This window comes from Gouania willdenowi, chromosome 20 (assembly GCF_900634775.1).
Source record: "Gouania willdenowi chromosome 20, fGouWil2.1, whole genome shotgun sequence".
In the NCBI taxonomy this organism is placed as follows: domain Eukaryota; kingdom Metazoa; phylum Chordata; class Actinopteri; order Blenniiformes; family Gobiesocidae; genus Gouania; species Gouania willdenowi.
The window spans coordinates 22,425,596-22,440,843 of NC_041063.1; positions in this window are offsets into that span (position 1 = coordinate 22,425,596).

Sequence of the window (15,248 nt, forward strand, 5' to 3'; positions counted from 1 at the left end):
GTCAACAACAAACACTGAGAGAAAAAAGCTTTTTATTTAACTGAACTTCATCAATGTTCTTAGAATGACTCCAACGATTCATCTTTTCCTTCTGAATGTCCGAGTGATGCAGGAGATGTTTGGGTTTTTTACCAGGAGAGCACAGCAGTGCACAGGTATGAAGACGACAAGAGTAGGTCTTTATTTTAATGCACTAAAAAGTTAAAGACTGCACAAAAAGCAAGGGGAATCTATTGTATACTACACAACTATTACATACACAATGCAATTCAACGTGCTTTACATGATTAAACATCTGCAGTCAAAAATATTTAAAACCACCAGTAAAAATATGAAATCAACAATGATATGATTAAAAATCTCCCTTTCAGTCATAAATCAGAGCAGATTGATCATTTTAAAAAGTGGCCAATGGGAATAAACATTGAGAATAAAGAATTTATTTTATTTTTTTTTTTTTTTTAAATCTTATTTTGTAATGTGGAATGTTAGAAAAGGCTTGATCAAGTGATGTTACTCAAACATAGAACAATAGTCAGCAACAGTAGGTTTGAGGAAAACTGGCCCATTTGTTATTAACCAATTGGTTACATACATTTTAACCTTCAACATATACTGTATATATAAATAAATAAAAAATGAAATGGGGAAAAAAAAAAAGAATATCAGAGAATCCGGAAATTTTAATCCAATATCCGATATTCGTTTTCAGGCTTATATTGGGCCGATATCCAATATTAACATCGAATCGGGACACCCCTAATTTCAAACAAAATTATATGACCAGATGAAAAACAATGTCTATCAATTTCTTAATGATTGAATTACAAATCAAAAATGAATTAAGCGTGAAATCTGCTTTTTGCCAAATATTTACAGTTATCTGGATCAATATTTTGTTTTGTTTTTTAATGGACCTGAGTCTAAATGAGAAGATTGATTGAATTATCCTGATCATGGTACAATGGCAAAGACTGTTCCAAAGGAATACCCCCCAAACTGAGAAACATATGCTTTTCAAAGTTGTCCAAAATGTTCAATTCCCCCTGAAAATACATCTTTTGGCATACATCTTTAACTTTGTCTGTTACTGTTGTCGTTTGGTTCATTTTTGTAGTAGTTTGTGTTTTTGGAGTATTTATTGCAGTATTTTCCTGAAATGTTGTAATTGTTGGTATTTTTTAATGTATTCTTGCTCTTGTTTTGTGTATTTTTCTGTAATTTTGTACATTTACTATGAGGGTCGCGTATAATTAGACCAAGGACTGCCAGTTGCAAACAGACAAACCCATAAACAGTAAAAAAAAAAAAAAAATTGAGCTCCTTAGCAGATGTAACCACAGAATATCTTTACACTGATTTAAAAGTTCTAGAAAGTCTGGTTTTCGGATTATTAATAATAATAATAATCATGATAGTCATGTTCCTCCTTCAAAGGCCTTTCTGTGTCTCCTCCTCCTTCACAGACGCTGACCATGTAGCTGCTAACAGACAGACAGACAGACAGACAGACAGACATGCAGCATGTCTGGATTATGTTTAGTCAATTTAACCCAGCATTTATCCTCACAGGTATTCCTGCTGCTGCTGCTGCTGCTGTGTGTGTGTGTGTGTGTGTGTGTGTGTGTGTGTGTGTGTGTGTGTGTGTGTGTGTGTGTGGTGTGTGTGTGTGTGTGTGTGTGTGTGTGTGTGTGTGTGTGTGTGTGTGTGTGTGTGTGTGTGTGTGTGTGTGTGTGTGTGTGTGTGTGTGTGTGTGTGTGTGTGTGTGTGTGTGTGTGTGTGTGTAAGGAGTCAGACGTATAGAGGGAAACACATGTCCAGCCTGCACATGTCAAGGTCAGAGGGCGCGCTTCTTCTTTTTTTTTTACTTTTTTTTTTTTTTTCCCACCAAATGAAGGAAGATTAAGATCATCTTTCCATGTGGCTCGACTTCAAACGAGCAGAAAGATGAAAATAGACACTTAATCGCACAAATAAACTAAAAGCTGACTCAGATTTATGGAATTTTATTTCATGTTTTCCTGGATCGTTTGATTGAAAAACAATCTTACGGACATGTTGAAGTTGTCGATTTCACACAGAGGGGTGATGTCATGTGAACGGAATACCTGTGGGTGTGTGTGTGTGTGTGTGTGTGTGTGTGTGTGTGTGTGTGTGTGTGTGTGTGTGTGTGTGTGTGTGTGTGTGTGTGTGTGTGTGTGTGTGTGTGTGCGTGTGTGTGTGTGTGTGTGTGTGTGTGTCGTCTTCCCACTGAGTCATTTTGGCGCTGAGCTTTATTCCTCAATTTTCATCACCATGAAACTCTTCAGAAAGAATATCAACCCAGCAGCGATATTTTCTACAAGCATAAACTAGTTCAAAGAAAGAGCAAAAGAGCTCATCTTTCTATTCTCCTCCTTCCCCTCCTCCAAATCCTCAACTTACTGCCCTGGCAACTAGTCAATTTCTAATAATCTGATGACTTTTATGAGTTTTTTTTTTCTTTTTTTTTTGTACTTTTTGTACTTTTTTTGTACTTTGTTGCAGCCCCCCCCCCCCCCCCCCCCCCCAGGCCAGCAGGTCATATAATTATAATGTGCTGGGAATGAGAAGTATGCTTTAGTGGAAATCAGGTTTAATTGTGGTGTGTTGATGCAATGTGAGCATGAATTCAAAAGACGTGTGAAACATTTGCACAATTTAAACTTTATGGAATGATTTTTGACTGTTTTGATAATAGTGACACCTGGAGCTATTGTTAAAGATGAAGAAAATTAAAAAATAAATAAATAAAAAAGTATGACCACTGACAGTAAAGTGATGTGTCTTTTCATCACCTGACAGCTGGAAGTGTTTGGTCTACGTTCAAAGTGTGTGGAAAAGTGATGAAAAAAACGGACGTTTCTTGCTATATGCAGACTGTTTTAAGGCTGTTTTTATCCACCTGAAATATTACTAACATTCTTACTCAAATGTTGTTGACTTGTTCATACATTAATAGAAATCTATTGTTTTCTATTCTATTTCTTTCTTTCTTTCTTTCTTTCTTTCTTTCTTTCTTTCTTTCTTTCTTTCTTTCTTTCTTTTTACCAGATTCTTGACTCAGGAAATGTTTATGGAAACAGAAGGTTAGACAAAATTACCTGCTTAATTATTCTAGTTTTTGATCTAAAAATGATGTCAATAGTGACGTTTTTTTCTTGAAAATTGTATTTATTTGTCTAAAAATGTATTAACTTATTTATGTATTTAATTTCATTAGCAGAAAAGAACAATACAAAACAGATACATCACTAAATGTTGCTGTAAAGTTGTTTTGAATGACTTTTATATTTAGATACTACTTTCCTGCTTCCTGGAATGTAGTTTTTGCTTATGTTAGTGTTAAAAAACAGCAATTTGAACCATCACCATTTTTTAGTGAATAAATCCCTATCAGAGGTTTTATGAGAACAACTTTTGGATGACATTCAGACTTTTAAAAATACGAGTTATGTGGTTTTAAACTATGTGAGATGACACACAGAAAAACAACCTCATCCTTATGTCATCATCAGGAAGCGTCATCTCACACATCATCATTTCTGACTCGTGTGTCAGCTTTAATCAGAACGTTCCAGCGTAAAGAAAAGGAATGGAAACAAATGAACGAGTAACTAAAACAATCGTGAGTCCAATTTCCTCCTTTTGTCACTTTGTTGATGGGTTTAACACTTCAACGGCACTGGCTCTCCTGTCTCCTGAGTGATGTCATTTCCTGTAGCTGAGACACATTGGATTAAAGCCAAATGTTCACCATTGAGTTTCATTGCAGAAATCCACAAACTGAGGTTAACAGGGTTAATATAGTGATAATAAATGACTTTTATCACTACTTTCCCACCTTATTCGTGATGATAATAACAACACTAAGCTTTGTGGCGAGTTGGGCTGCATCACTGATCCTTAATATGGAAACTGTGCCTTGATGGATGCATTAAAGCAGCTCAAACTGAATCTAAACTCCATTACGTGTTGTTTTGAGTCCTCCTCCCCGATATGACCATCTGTAATGTACTATCAGGTGAAATAGAGGGGAAAAGGAGGCACAGAGAGGCTTTAAAACACTGTCTGTGAGAAATGCAAAATTTATGAATCCCCCTCCTCACGTCTGCTCTTGATTTATGTGAAATAATAATACACTATTTAATGCTTAAACATAGCTAGCAGCGATCCCTGGCTATCAAGATGTACAATGGAGTAATGGGGCTGGAAGACGAATCACCTCGTGGACTTGTGATGCTTATTTAAAGGTGCTCAGGCAGATATATTAAACTATATGTAATTGTACACTAACTCTGTGCTGTAGGCAGAGGCGGCAAACACACAGGAGGAGGGAGGAGGGAGGGAGGAGGCCGGTCGGGATGCAGATGGAGTGCTGTAATCAATTTGACTGGAGCAGGAGCATCAGGAGGAGGAACCAGTGGGAGAGGATCCTGATTCTGATAATCTGTCACTTTAGGGGTCTGTACAATGAAGCTGGATTTCAGCGACTCTGCGTATCGCGGACGGATCAAGTCATTAATTAATTCAAACATACGTATGCTATAGTGACGCTGTCAGAACCTCAGCAATAACATACTACAGTGAAACAATGCGCTCTCCTCACAGTGTGTGTGTGATAAATTGAGGAGGACAACCTGAATAAAAACACGTCTGAGCTGTAATGAAGTGAAACTGATATTGACAATCTCACGCTTATATGCATTATCAGTGTCAGCAGCTTCCTGCCTGTGTTCTTTCCTTCCTGCTTTTTCTGCTGCAACAGTGTTGTTTTTGGTCTAAATTATGGATTTTAATTCTTCATATTTTTAAAGAATTATTCCTCAGTTGTGACATAAGTTGCTCTACACAGTTTTTCTGTGTTGGTTGTTGGTCTGACGCTGCAATCTCCAGCCCGTCACAAAAAAGCGCACGTCACCAGGCTGAAAACATCTGTCTTAAAGCGGCTATCCGGAGTTTCTGAGAAACGTCTCGATGTCCCGCCCTCAACAGCTCCACTTCCTCCCCCTGCCTCTCCCAATCTACCAGAAGCCACGCCTCTACTTTTCTGCATAACATAACATAACAAGGTTGCATCGGGTCACATTGATATAGGTCTATGGGTCAGGTAAGAGCCAAAATCATATTTACCTGTTTGCTGTTGTGACGCGTGGTCTTGTTTCCGTGCAGGGTTCTGCATTCACTTTGATTGACAGTCTCAAAAACAGGAAGTCGAAGCTTATTGGCTGGGCACACTCGATGATTGGTACCATTTGTATAGGGATCTATAGGATGAAGGAGGGACTAATATACATTAATGTATATGAATGACCACCGGCAGTAGACCATAGTAAAAGAATCATACATAAACATAGATTTCTCAAGATACTTATTCTGGATAAGTTTGGAAATTTGGCAAAATTTCAAAAATGTTTAGCTCGGTTTGTAATGAATTATTTTGAAAAAAGTGAGTGCTCACACCTATTATGATTTATGATTCATTGACTGCCACATTTAATTAAAGTATATGTCAGTTTTAATCATCCTGATTTGATTAAAAAACTGGCCCCGCCAAAGGATCTTGTGGTAACTAAAGGTGGTAATTACAGCAGTAAATGAAGCCAGTGTTGTGTGGGGCAGTGGGCGGCTCACCCAGGATGTACCGAGGAATCAGGCGTTCCCGTAACTTCCCTTTTATCAGCTTCTAAAAACCTGACTGATCCAACAACAACACAAGTCGCTCACTCAATATCATCGTCTCCCGCCACACGCTAACCGCTAAATCTCCTCCCACCTCCATCTCAGGGGTTGCGTTTGTGTGCAATTATAGCGACAGTGATCCACAGGTGTTGAATTATTTTGGCAAGCCATAAAACATGATACGCAGGATTTGTGCAGTCAGCCAGGTCTGTAATTTCATTCTTCTTTTCTTTCATTTTGCCTCCCTGGGCCGCGCGATCCCTTTTCCTGCTTTATCCGAGAGCACAGACACCAAGATTTACTTTCAGAGTGATTATTACACTTTACTTGTCAAAATAAGAGCTGTGTCAAACCTGTGGGAAAATATCAAATTGAAAAAAGATGGTGATCCTTCATGTTCCGCACATGATTGAACTTATTAACCTTATTCATCCCCCTGATCTTAACTGTCAACTTGTAAACATCCAATCACATGGAAGCAAATGAGTATGTAGACCATTAGAAATGCCCCCAAATCACTTGGAGTTCAAATCAAGTATCAGAATGGGAAAGAAAATTGTTTTGAACCAAACCACTTAAACAACAGCGGGTAGAATTTGGTGTGAACATCATGGAAACATGGATGATTCAACAGTTCAGGCTCCTGGTCGGGGTGCAATGGTGTGGAGGAGGTTTTATTGGCACTCTTGGACCATTTAATAAGTAAGTAAATAAATTAGTAAGTAAATTTTATTTATATAGTGCTTTTCACAGACAGAGGTCACAAAGTGCTTTACAGTGAACACAATGAAATACAAAACAATAAAAAACACAATCATAAAAGCAGCTCTATTGGCTCTGGAAAGCCTGTTTATAAAAGGAAGTCTTTAGTTGCTTTTTAAAAGTCTCCACAGATTCGAGGGAGTGCGAGGACTTGACAGAGGAAGTTCATTCCAGAGACGGGACGCAACGCCTTTAAAAGATCAGTCTCCTCTGGTTTTGTGACAGGCTTGAGGAACCATTAACAGGTTTTGGCCTGAAGACCTCAGACTCCGAGCTAAAGTGTAGGGCTGGATCAGATCAGTGACATGGAGCCTGTCCATGAAGCGCCCTGAAAGTCTGGACCAGAATTTTAAAGTTCACACTGAAGGCAACAGGGAGCCAATGGAGAGACTACAGAACAGGAGTACTATGGTCTCTCCTGTTGGTGCGGGTCAGGAGCCTCGCTGCAGTTACTATAGGCAGGTCATCCCCTTCTTATTTATGTAGGTGAGCAGGCTGTTACAATAGTCCAACTGCGACGACACAAAAGCACGAATAATAGTTTCCAGCTCTTTTTGTGAGACCACCTGTCTCGGTTTGGCAATATTACACAGTTGAAAGAAACAGTTCTTTAATAACTGTCTCTATTGCGGCACTAGATACATGTCTTCATCAAAGATAACTCTGAGGTTTCGCAAACTAGTTTTGACTGACACGCTCAGGTCTCCCAGGTGTTGCCAAATACCGGAGATGACACTGTCAGTGGCAACAATGAATGTCTCAGTTTTCTCTGAGTTTAATTGGAGACTGTTCTCACTCAGCCACTGCTTTACTTGGGACAGGCAGTCCATTAAAGAGGTAAGTTTGTGGACTTCGGAGATATTAAACGAGCAGTACAGTTGTAAGTCATCCGCGAATAGGTGATAAGACATATCACTGAACCTCTGAATTATCTGTCCAAGAGGGAGAAGGTACAATAAAAAACAAAAGTGGGCCTAGGACTGAGCCCTGCGGAACACCCCAGAATTTAATGTAATCTGAATCATGGTTAGAACACTATAATAGGTATTGTTGCTGAGTCATGTTTTGAATGTTGTTTCTTAGGCATGTTTTGCATGTTAAGTCATGTCTTATGTATTGTTGCCATGTCATGTTTTGCATGTTCAGTCATGTTTTGTGTTGTTGCTGAGTTATGTTTTGCATAATAAGTCATGGTTTGTGTTGTTGCAATGTCAGGTTTTGCGGGTTAAGTTATGTTTTGCATGTTGCTGCTGAGTCATGTTTTTTGTGTTGTTGCTGAGGCATGTTTTGCATGTTGCTGGGACATACTGTACATGTTATATCATGTTTTGTGTTTTTGCTGCCGAGTCATGTTTTGTGTGTTGAGGCGTGTTAAATCATGTTTTGCATGTTGCTGGGTCATATTTCACATGTTAAGTCATGTTTTGCAAGTTGCTGCTGAGTCATGTTTTGTGTGTTGTTTCTGAGTCATGTTAAGTGTTGTTGCTGAGGCAAGTTTGGCATGTTAAGTCATGTGTTGAGTCATCTTTTGTGTTGTTGCTGCCGAGTCACGTTTTGTTGCTGACCATGATTATCCCTTTCTGACCACCAGTGTACAATCTTCTGTTTTACCGCTAACGGGATTAAATTCCATGTCACATAGCTCAAACCATTTTAAACTGTGCAACTGTCTTCTATAATCACACATTTGTGATATTTGATGAACCTAAAAGTTTAAATCCTGGATGAGTAGCTGATGCATCTGCTAAAGTACAGTTGCACTAAATGTGAGGAAGTTCCTCTGCTGTGGCGTCGTCTACACACACATGCACTGGATTACATATTTGCACAAAGTGTATTAACGCCAAGGGAAGGAAAGCAGAAATTGAGTTTGTACATATTAAATCTGAGTTATTATTATGATCTAATCTCACATTCGCACCTCTCTGATATTACTACTATCATAAACACAATTACAATATCTATGTAAATAATGGCCTCTCGTGGCTGTTGCTAAATGAGTGAATCAGGATGTGTTAATGTAAAAAAAACAAAACAAAAAACACAAGACCACAGTGCACATTTTAGCACATTTCCACTGTAGTTGTTTCTTTTTAACAGCATTCAAACGGCTGCATTAATTCCAGCATGTGATTGACATTTAGTGTCTGTGACAAAAACTCCAAATAATTAAAAAAAAAACAACCCAGAAATCTTGAAAGGTAATAGCTTCTCAAATCCATTAAGTAGTTAAAGGTTATGAGAAGATAAAAAAACTGGATTATTGCTTACAGCCAAATGCCTAATTAAATGACACCACCTCATTTGTTGTTTCTCAGTCCCGTTCCCTTTAGAAGCAGGGTGCAGGTTAAATGAAACATGTGTGTCATTTACCGTCACTCTGTAAAGACCCAAAAACAATCTCCTTCTACATCTCCTCCTGTCTGAATGCGTTAATGAACAGTGAACAGCTCAGATTGGATAAGCACAGACAATATCTGGTCAGTTATTGGCGTAAAAAATACTTTTTCTTTGCTTTTCTTCTGGGGACACTAGAAAAGAGGGATGCTTCCCCCTCCTGGCTGTTCGAAATAAAGGGAGATACAGCTTGAAAAAACTGTGATTCTATCTGATCCGAGGGTCACATTATCAACATTCATGTCAGTGTTGAAAATAATGAAAGATCTTAGCATTAATACAGGAAAGAGCCAAGCTTCATGGTTTTTATTTTGTAAATGTTTTTCATATTTTGGGAAATTTTGTGTTTTTTGGGAGTCATTCTATGTATAATTTGTCATTTTTGTATGTTTTTGGAGTCCTTTTGTGTATTTTTGTTGTTATTTTGTGTAATTGTTGTTCATTTGGTGTATTATTGTGGGGTTTTTTGTGTTATGGAGTCATGTTGTGTATTTTTGTTGTTGTTTGTGTGTTTTTCTGTTATTTTGTGTATACTTGTAGTCGTTTTGTCCATTTTCGGAGAAAGTCTGTGTACTTTTATCATTTTGTGTAATTTTTGCTCATTTGGTGTAGTTTTGTGTTTTTTGTGTGTTATGGGAGTCATTTGGTGTGTTTTTGGATTTATTTGATGTATTTTTTTTGTCATTTTGTGTGTTTTATGGAGTCATTTTGATTATTTTTGTTTGAGTGTTTTTCTGTAATTTTGTGTTTTATGGAGTCATTTTGATTATTTTTGTTGTTTGTGCGTTTTTCTGTAATTTTGTGTTTTATGGAGTCATTTTTATTATTTTTGTTGTTAGTGCGTTTTTCTGTAATTTTGTGTATACTTTTTGGAGAAAATCTGTGTATTTTTGTATGCAATTTCTTTGATTTTTTAAAAAAAAAGGTTTTTGAGTAATTGTGTGTATGTTTGCTGTTTGTTTGTTTTTTCTTTTTTGTATTTTTTTGTCATTTGGTGTGGTAAACCATTAGTGTACACTATTAAAAATCTAAACATACTGGCACATTTCAGTAAACTCAACTAATATAAAATCACACATTATTACAGGAAAATTCCAAGTTGTAAATGTATGTTATTTGAATGATTATTTTTAAGTTTACACCAGAGAAGTTTTTCTCCTAAAAGAGCTTTGAAAAGCATTTTTAACCTTGATTAAGGCAGATAAAGATTCTAAAGCTGTTTGCTCAAATCACGTATTTTAATTAGTGCAAGTCAATGATTCGGTACCACCAACTGTTGCAATATTTGACTCACAAATAAATGAGAAAACGACTTTAATGGAAATTGCCGAATAAAGGGGGGTGGGCCTCTCGAGCCCTAATTGAATTGTGTGAGGCATAATCCTAATCTACGTTGAATTACCTTTAAAACGGTATATCACACGACTATGTTCCCATAAATTTGGAAATTACCGGAAATGGGGGGTGAGCCCCTGGGCTCCGAGCACCTCATGACATTCATTCATAGAGTATTCATACCAAACTACATTCCGAATCTAACAAGAACTAACGGAGGAGTAGTCTGGTAGCCCCTGGTGCAAGTGTGACACGTACGGGGTAATGGCCCCCATTTATATATTGGTATGTGCCAATGACTTGGTACCACCAACAGTTGTAATATTTGACTTGCAAATAAATGAGAAATTGACTTTGTTTTTTTTGTTCTTTTGGGGCCCCAAATCGAAACTCGGGCTCCCAGCGTCAATGCGTACACATCCATAGATTATACCAACCAATTTTCAGCCCGGTCCGTTCACGAATAACAGAGGAGTAGCGATTTTAACTAGTGTACACAACAAGAACAAGAAGAAGTACAAGAAGAACAAAGTGAGTCCGGTAGCCCGGCCTAAAAATGTATGAGCAGCAGGACCTGCAAGATCAAAGCAAACAGCACGGGAGAGGATATGAGTACTTTGAGAAGTAATATAGCTGCTGAGATAGCATCTGTTTTCTGTAGCCTGCAGGAGGCTTGAGACTGGCCAAGGAAAAGGACAACGCAGAGTGAGTGAGTGGGTGCACTTTAGCCCAGGACGAGGCCCAAGACCAAACACAAATGGCGTATTAAGAAGCTGTGGAGCAAATATCTGTTTGACATTCCAATAGGCCTTCTTTTCTTACCAGGATTTTTTATTTTTAATATATTACGAAAACACAAAAGGCCAGCAGAGATGTGTGTGTGTGCACATAATTATAATAGTTCAACCGTGTTTTATTTGTAGCTTTTGGTTCCTTGTTGGTTTTAATATTCACTTTTGTGTGCCTTCAGGTATCACAGGTGAGACTAACTAGACATAGCACACCTGTGATTGACTGTGTTTCCTAATTAGTCCCTCTCACTCTATAGCTCAGGCTTTGGACACTGAATTATCTCTGTGTCAGTGTGACTCTGGGTTTCCACTGGATGTGTATCTGCACCGAAACTGCTCCGCTGTGTGACTTCAGCGCAATCTGCAGTCCAGCAATCCCCACCGCCTCTGGTTTTGCTGCGTATCTGTTGCAGCAAGGACTCAGGCGATCCTGATAATTCACGTGTAATAGTGCGATACATATGTGTGATTCAACCATGGATAAATGCAATATTTACATGTGAAATATGATTTTAAGTGCTTGCATCAGGCCAACCATGGTCTGAATATATATGGTTTTCGGGTAGAGTCCGAATTGCTCCCGCGAGAGCCGAAACGCACACCGAAAAAAAAAAGTGTTTTTGTAATTGTTGTATCAGTGGACAGGTTTTTTCCCCTGAGTCCAAATATGTGCTTAATTTTCGGATAGAGTCTGAAATGGGCCCATTGGGGGTCCCGGGAGATTGGTGTTTTCGCCCTTGTACGCGTGGTATTTTATTTTGAAAATAATCCGGATATTTTATTCTGTGTCTATGTACTACTTCCTGTCTTGCACGGGCTTATTTTTGTTAACTTGCTGCAGCACAGCTCCAGCATCCAGCAAAATTAAAAGTGCTGTGTATTTGCTGCAGAATGACTCAGCAGTGCTGTGCTGGAGCAGATTTGCATGCGGTGGAAATTGACACATTGACTTTAATGGAAACCTATCAGCTGTGTTGCTGTTTCGCAGCAGTTACGGTGCAATTACGCATTCCAGTGGAAATCCAGGGTGAGTCTGTGTTCGAAATCGCATACTAACGTACTATACACTACACACTCAATGAGTGCCAGTATAAACTGTCTATTATAGGGGTCACCAACACGGTGCCCGCGGGCACCAGGTAGCCCGTATGGACCGTGTAAAGGGCCCTCAGGAGCTCTAGTCATTAATGAGCTCCATCTAAAATCTGATTTAATTTCCAGCATTCAAACTCACAAAGATAAATACATATGACAAATGTAGATAATACTTTTTAGAGTTAAATACTGCTGCATGTGATAAAGTTTTAGTATTAAATTAAATGTGTAGTACGTTAGTATGCAAATTCAAACACAGCCTGTGTTTGTGCTGTTGAGTGATTAGGCTCCTCCCTCCTGTTTGGCACTGAGGTGTGTTGCATTTTCTGATTAGCCTGCCTCTATATTTACCAGTGTTTGAGTGTTTGGACACAGAACTCTTGCTGGTCCATTTTCAATGACAATGTCTTTCCCCTGAAGTCTGTTTCAATGCATTATCCTTTGTTTCATAAGTAGGACTGCAATGAGTTCATGAAAACAATGTTATATTGTAACAATAACTTTTTTTTTATGTACTGCTTCCAGGAGACACTTGTAAAAGAGATTATTTGTCTCAATGTGGTAAATAAAGGCTAAGAAGATAGTATTTTTTGCAAAAGAAGAAAAATGCAGTTGAATAATAATTGTGCTTTATTTGACTTTGATCTTTCATGTTGCGTTACTTACTTTAATAATAATAATATTGTGATATTTTATTGACGGGGGTCGCAAACTCATTTTATTGTTATAAGCCATGAAAATCAATTTTTAAAATTCTAATTAAGATTTTAAAAAAAACAATGAGACAAACATTTAATTAATATTTGTGGGTGTTGAATGAATGAATGAATAAATAAATAAATATACTGTGTAAGATGTTGTAAATGCAACCCTGAGGCTTGACTGGCTGACGTCAGTCCCAGAAAAGTTAATTTATTACACACGAGCTTAGTCTGGGACTCTGATCCTGCTGTTGTCTGTTCTGATTTCATGCTTTATTGAAAATAATGCCATTACTCAGACGCTGGACTCCTGTGTGAGCCTCCTGAAGATGGAAAAATGTCCCTCCTGATCCACAATGCAGGAGGCCATATTGGATCCAGATCTCATTCCTCTCTCTGCGTCATTCCTCACCAGCCCTCTCAGCACCCGCTTTATTTATCGTTGTTCCACTGGTGTGGGACAAAGCCATTACCCGCGCATATGTACCATTTTTGGAATGATCAATAAATAATTATTTTATTATTTCATGGGAAAGAAATGGGGCTTATTACATAAATCCATAACGTGTGATGAATGGCTACGCTTGAATGAAGAGAAAGTGGTCAGAAAAGGCCCGAGCTCCACTTTCTTCTTGCAGGGTCGTAAATTTGACCATTTCTGCCTCTCTTTGGGGCCGTCCATTGGAATAAACAGTAAATGTGGGACACAGAACCGTAAATCCATGCAGGGAGATTAATTAACCTTTTACATTTACCATTCAAGCCAGCATACTAGGACCCCAGTACCAGCAGAGAGGTGAGCGACCTGGCCACAGACGGATCAGGGAGTCTCGACGGCTCATTCCAAATGAGTTATTAAGAGAATTTTTTGAATAGATGGAAAAATTGTAGCCTGGCCATTTAGTGTCATAAAGTGAGGCGGCGGGGGCCTCCCAGGGACAGGAGGCAATACCATTACAATCAAATCTGAGATGGGAGAGGGATTGAGCTGTCCACTCTGAATTTTTATATTGTCGGAGCGGCAAGGGGAAGAAATAATGCCGTCCTGAAGTGTATTAACCTCTGGCTGAGGAAGGAGAGAGAAGGCTTGGAAAGGAAGGAGGGGAGAGGGGGAAAATGGGAGAGTTTCACGTCTTATTCCAGGGAAGCCAAACACAGAGAGGCAGCGGGGATATGAGATGTCCAGGAGATAGAGCCAGAACAGAGAGGACAATAATGCAATAATGGGGAGAGAAGGAGTGGAGGAAGAGGATAAGCTCATATGGACATGAGAGCATAGAAGAAGAAACAGAGAAATGATGGGAAAAGATATGGGTCATAACCGTCAATCATCAAAGGAAACCGTATAAAGATAATCCCATTTTAATAAAAGATATTAATAATGTCCATAACTGATCATGTGCTCTCGTCATAACATTTATATGAGCAGAAATACTCAAAGCACCTTATTGGAATAAAGTACGTGTGTTAAGAGTAAACTAAGTTAGATTAGTATGTTCAAACCAGCATGAAATAAAGTTGAAATTGTATTTTTGTTCTTCAAGAATTACAGGAAGCAGATTATTTTACTATGCACACCTTATCATCGGTAACTGTATTTTCATTACCCTTGGAAATGTGCAAAATCTAAATGGTGCAATTAAAACATGTAAAAAATACACCTGAATTTTGAAAGAAAAAAAAACACTCATATCGCTAAAAAGGTTTTATGCTTTCATGAGGAGGAATTTTAGACATTTTGACATTGAAATGTATCGCAAAAATGTTATGGCAACACTTTCCACAACTACGAATCACAGAACGTGACGTACCTGGTCACATGACCAATTCTCTCCGAAAAAACATGGCGCAGTACGTGTAAACAGAAGAGGAGACAGACATTTCTCAGCAATAAACTTAAAAATCAATAATACCACTATAGATGTGAAACAACAAAGGAATGAGGAATGTTATAAGGAGATCTTCCTGCAGCAAAACCTCACGGGATGAGATTTCATGGGAGTCACAAGGCTCCTCCCCAAAACTACCTTCAATGGAAATGCAATCAAAGGGGGACTTGGGGGACTGCGTGGGCCGGTGTGAGGCGTCTGCGGGGAGGTCAGGGGGAGGTGCTATGGGGCCTCGCCCGTGCTGGGGCCTCCCCTGGGGTCATCCTGTGGGTGGGCGTGTGGAGGCGCGGCCTGTGGCTTCTGGCCCGGCTGATCAGCACTAGAAGTGGTTGGTCTGCTGGCTGGGTGCGCCAGGCCTGGTGGACGCCGTGCCAGGGCTGGAGTGTCCCAGGGGTGGGTCTTTGGGTTAGGTGTCTCGGGGTGCGCTTTCCTGCCGTCTGCTCGGGAACTGGCCACGGTTAGGTGTGGCGCCGCACTGTCTTGGGCGGGGTGGCGATGGCGTCCTCTCTCGTCGGGGGAGCTGGGGCCACCTCCCTGTGGACAGTGTTGTATCGTGGCATCGTGCGGGCCTGTGCTGG